Here is a 6,000-nt window from a genome sequence, read left to right as displayed (position 1 = left end):
ACAAAATACCATGCAAGGACTACACAAAACACTATATAGGACAAACAGGAAGACAGCTAACAATCCGCATCCATGAACATCAGCTAGCCACAAAACGACATGACCAGCTATCCCTAGTAGCCATACACTCAGACAACCAGGAACATGAATTTGACTGGGAAAAAAACTACCATCATAGGACAAGCCAGACAGAGAACAGCCAGGGAATTCCTAGAGGCATGGCATTCATCCACAAACTCCATTAACATACACATCGACCTGGACCCCATATACAAACCACTACAGCTGAAACTGACACCCGGAAACGGCAAGAACATCCATCAACAGACACATCGACCTGTACCCCACATACAAACTACTACAGCTGAAACTGACACCCGGAAGCGGCAAGAACAAACCACTATAAATACCGGAAGAAACATCAAAGCAGCACTTCACAGGAGGCTCCAATAGCATTGATGATATTCCCTAGCCAAGGAACGAAACGTTTGCGGCAAAAACTTCCAGCTCGGCGAACAGAACCACAACATTCTCTGTTGGACTTAAATAACTAAGTTGTCAATTTTACATTAAATAGTGACTCTGTAAATGAATCTTTGCCTCTCGAAACTTATGAGATTACGCCACGAGGTCAACTTTTTCTGTGTGGCTGGTTTAAATTAGGAGATAGGTTAACCCTGTGTTTGAACCGGTTGGGGGTTTTCGTCCGCGATTTGAACAGGTTTAGACAGATCCAGTATGTGATTTGGGCAGATTTGCATAGATCTGAGGTACGGAAAAAATACAGTATATTTTTTCGTTTGCATATTTGTGTCCGAGATATTTGAATAAAACTTCAGTGAGACAATTGGTTTCGTGTTGATGATTCTGGTTAGTTAAATGAAAAGTGAAAGAAATGGCTCTTAAAATTTTAAGAGGTGTTTCAAGATGATTCTCAAATTTGCCAAGAAAGTTTGGAAAGAAAGATAAAGGCCAAACTTAGGTTTGTGTTTAACCAAGGACAAAAGTAAAGCTGAACCTATCTGGGAATTAGTCAAACACTAAGGTGTGTCAGAGATACAGATAACTGCTGTAAGTAGAATGATAAAAACTTGAATTACAATTGAGGAAAATAGAGCTTCAACATAAACAAAGGGAGAGAGAAATAGAGATAGAGAAGAAGCAGAATGCAAGAGAGAAAAGACAGAGGAAAAAAGGAAAGAGAAGATTGTAGCTGAGCAAAGAGAGAGAGAAGAAAGGGAGAAAAGGAGAGACAAACAATTTAGCTGAGCAAAAAGAGAGAGAATTTGAAATTTAGAGGTTGCGATTTAGTCAGCAAATTCAAGTTACCAGGATGGAGATTAAAAGGGAAATTAGTGATACTTATAAGTATTTCAAACTCTGCCACATTTTGATGTGAAAGATGTTGAAGCCTTCTTTATTTCATTGCAAACTTGGCTATGTATTTGGAGTGGTCCAAGGATATATGGTCAATGTTAGTTCGGACTAAACTGGTAGGCAGTTTGAGTGAGATATTTGCTCCGCTGTCAGTCGAGGGGTCAAGAGACCCTGAAGACGTTAAAGAAGCTATATTAAGTGCACACGAATTGGTACCAGAAGCATATCGACAGCAGTACAGAACATAAAGTGACCAGATCAGACTTCGGTTGAGTGTGAAAAAAAATGAATGCTTGCTTTAAAGATAGATATAATCGATAAAGTTCTAATGGAGATTATTCTGCTGAAGGAGTTGAACAACTCAATTCCAGAGATGATAAGAATTCACGTGGAAGAACAGAAACTTCAGGAATTGAAAAGGGCAGGACAATTAGCAGCTGAATACATGGTGATGCATAAGCCAGCTTCCGGCTAGAACTTCGTCCTCTGAGAGGTCAAATTTTGGAGAAGTGGAGATACTACACTCTAAAAGAAAGAATAGATAATAAGAGTTTGCAACAGGTTAAAGCAGATGCCCAAGAGGGTGGAAAGGAGGTGAAAGGCCTCAGGTGTTTTCATTGAAATAGAGTGGGACACAGAAAATTACAGTGCCGGTGGTTTCAGATGGGCACTGGGAAAAGGTATATCACTGCCATAAGGTAACAGTCTGGTCCTTAAGAAAGGCACTGTGGGAAAAAACGTGGTAAAAGAAGCTTAGCAATTGGCATTAGCGAACGTATTAAAGGAAACCACAACAACAGCCAAGGAATTGTACAATTGTACACAGCCTAGGCAGAGGCTGAGAATGAAATTAATATCTGATCTCTACAAAGAATTTCCCTCTGTGAGTAAAGTTTACTCAGAAACAATAGAGGGAGAAAGAGTAGAAGTTATAATTTTGAGAGATAATGGATCTAACCAGTAATTAATAGTAAGTGATGAGCAAATTTGCAGTCTTTCTGATCTGTTCCGAGAGTGCCAAAGGTTGTGGGATAGATGGATAGAAATATAGCGTTCCTCTATATAAGATCAGGTTGGAGTGCCTACTCAAGTCTGGGAAACTAATAGAGGAAGTGACTGACAGCGTGTCAGTTCCAGGAATCCAGTTTGTTCTTGAGAATCATTTAGCAGGGTTCAAGTTGGGAACAACACCCATTGTTGTGGAGAAGCCCAAGGAAGACCAAAAAACTGAGGAGTTAAAATAGAAATATCCTGGTATTTTCCTAGATTGTGCAGTAACCAGATCTAATTATAATAAGTCACAGCACGAAGTGCAGACTAAAGACAAAAGTGAAGGAGTTGAGGTTCAGTTAGCAGACACTCTTTTAGACATAATGGTGCAGGGAAACCCTGAACAGACAGAGGGTCAGACAGAGATGTTTAGTCCTGTAAAGCGAAGGGACATGCAACAGAAAGACAAGACAATACAAATATGTATGTGGATGCGTGCTCTGCAAAGGAGGCAGAAATATTCATGACTGTTACTACCTGAAAGATGAAATCCTAAGACAGAAATGGAGACCACAGCAGATTAGTGCAGAGGAGAAATGTGCCTAAGTGCACCAGATGGTGTTGCCGGCAGCATCGAAACAGGAAATGATATGTAGCACATGTACTACCTGTGGGAGGTCACCTTGGCGTACGAAAGTCTCAGGCTAAATACCAAAAACATTTTTATTGACCTGGAATTCACAAAAAGACGTGGTTAACTTTCGACTTCCCTGTCATTCATGCCAAATGGTAGACAGGTCACAGGCAGTAATGAAACTAGCACCTCTGTTACCAATTCCAATATTGGAAGATCCCATCTTATACATGAATGGCTTATAAATGAGTGTGTTGGACCCCTCCGGAAAAGTAGAGGAGAGAAAGAACTGGAAAACAGTTATTAGTTACTGCCTTTAAATCCAAATATTGTGGATTTTGATGTGCCTCAAAGTATGTTAAAAAGTAAGAAGTCCTTGATCAGTGGGGTAGATTCGTAAACGATCTGCCTCAGGAGCACAGAACACAATTGAAATGTTTGATACTGCAATATGAGGACATACATCAAAGAATGGGGTTCTTTGATGAATTGGGGAGGAATAATGCGATTGTACATGAAGTAGACGTAAGGATAAAACAACACCAATATCGGCTTAATCATTCAAAGGCAAACAGGTCCAGAAGGAGGTGGAAGCCATACTCAACGAGGACATCATCGAAACAAGCCCGAGCAAGTGAAGCTCGACGATCGTCTTAGTTCACAAACGAAACGGGACTCAATGCCTCTGCATGGATTATCAGAAGGTCAACACTGTTACAAAATCAGATTGAGAAAGTTGGAGAAGTCAGTTACATCACCAAGTTGGACTTAATGTATGGTTACTGGCAGGTATCTTTATCAGAGACAGAGAAAAGAAATTCTGAATTGTAACGCCAAATGGGCCGTATCTATTAAAGTGTTGCCCTTTGGAATGAAGAACGCGTCTGCCACATTCCAAAGATTCAAGTACAGAGTTGTGGCTGCGTTAATAAACTGTATAGCCCATTTGAACGATGTCGTGATCTTTTGTAAGTTCTGGAATGATCACTTGGTACAGGTGGAAGAGATCTGTAAATGAATACGAGATTGCAAACTGGTAATAACATTGAACAAAACCGAATTTGCGAAATTAGATGTGGTGTTCTTTGGACAAAATATTGGTCATGGAATGTTGACCACATGGAATGAAAAGAAGAAAGTTAGGGAGGAATTTACGCAACCAACCACGAAGAAAGAGGTGCTTAAGTTCTTAGGACTCAGGAGACCCTATCAGACGTTTGTTCCAAACTTCAGCACTGTATTGACATCGTTAACCAATTTGCTGAAGAAGAACACAAAGTTTCAGTGAACAGAATAATGTCTGGCAGTATTCGTCCATTCCAAAGCAATATTGACCACCAAACTAGTTTCAGCTGCACCAAACGTTTTGAAACCTTTCAAAGTTGCCATCGATGCTGGTGACATAGGAGTTGGAGCTGTACTGCTAGAGGAGGATGCGGACAGGATTGTACTTTTCAAATAAAATCAACATCCATCAGAGGAAATATTCCACGATTGAAAAATAACTATTGAGTTCTGTACTAGGTTTATGACATTTTGTTGTGAATGTCATGAATATTATGTTGGAGATGGTTGTGTGCACAGACCCCAATCTGCTTTCATGCTTAGAATGCTTGCAAGACTATTTCACTGGAGTCTTTTGTTACAGACTTGTAATTTATAAATCATACATGTATCATGTTGTCAGAATGTAATCACAGATACCCTATCATGGACTGAATTGATAATATTGAGATGAGTTTTGCAGTTATCCAATGTTATATCCTGGTATAAGGGAAGAAGTTAAAGTAAACTGAGATTTAAGTTATCTGTATGTTGTGGTAATGCATTTAAAGAAAACAAAAAAAAAGTTTTCATTAGGATGGTTCTTATGTTTTGAAGGGGAAGGTGTTATGAACGGATAAAGGGTACTGTAATTTTAATAGAGTTTTAGGATTTAGCAAACGCAGAGAATTGTGGAAAATTTATAATGCAACATTTGGAAGAGCAGCTGCCAGTACCTGTGTTCTTACAAGACAAAAAAGTCAAATTCGACCTATCTTGGAATTTATTATGCTCCAAGATATTAAACTCCAAACGAGTTTGAATTTGGCATTTCGATGATATTAAAAAAGATGAAGCGATCCAATACTTTGGGGGCATAAAGTCGAAAAACATTTGCAGAAGAGCTGCCAAGCGACCAACATCTGCAGACTGCCTGGAGAATAGCTCTCTTAAATTCACTTTTATTTATCAATGAGCGGTGACACAGAAACACTAAGGAGAAGAAGAGAAGACAGAGGAAGACTCAAAGAGAGGATTTGTCAGCTCGCTGGTTCTGAAATTTGAATCTTTTGGTAAATCTTAATTGGGGCGTTTTAATTGGACCAGTATTGTGGAAGGGTAAGTAGAAGGTCAGAGAAAGAAGTTGCAAATAGTTGTTAGTTAATTATTCACTGTTAGACTTTAAAATAATAAAGTTGTTAATTTTTACTTCCTCTAGGATAGAACTTGGCCTCTCGAAGTTTAGCAGATTACAGCACAGGTTACGGATTTTCTGTGCTGCAGGTTTAAATTAGCATAGCGGGTATGGTGTTTACCTCATGTGGTAACACATTGTACTTGATTTCTCTGCATAGATGTCGCCAGACCTGTTGAGCATTTTCAGCAGGTTCTGTCTTTGTTTCTGGGTTTGCAAAATCTGCAGTTCTCTCGATTTTCTTATTCATATCATTGACAGCCACCAGTGAGGTTCTGGCGAATGGGAGGACAACTAATGTCGTTACATTATTTTTAACAAGCCTGCAAGGAAAAGCCAGGGAACTACAGAACGGCGAGTCTGATGTCAAGGGTGGGTAAGTGTTTGTAGGAGATTCTGACAGACAGGATGTAAGTGTATTTGGAAAGGCAAGGGCTGGTTAGGTATAGTCTACACGCCTTTGTGTTGGAAAACGTTTCTCACAAACTAAATTGAAGTTTTTGAATAGATGATCGGTAAGCTAGATGAAGGTATAGCAGCA

Source organism: Hemiscyllium ocellatum, chromosome 46, assembly GCF_020745735.1.
Source record: "Hemiscyllium ocellatum isolate sHemOce1 chromosome 46, sHemOce1.pat.X.cur, whole genome shotgun sequence".
Classification (NCBI taxonomy): Eukaryota; Metazoa; Chordata; class Chondrichthyes; order Orectolobiformes; family Hemiscylliidae; genus Hemiscyllium; species Hemiscyllium ocellatum.
This window is presented reverse-complemented; position numbering follows the sequence as displayed.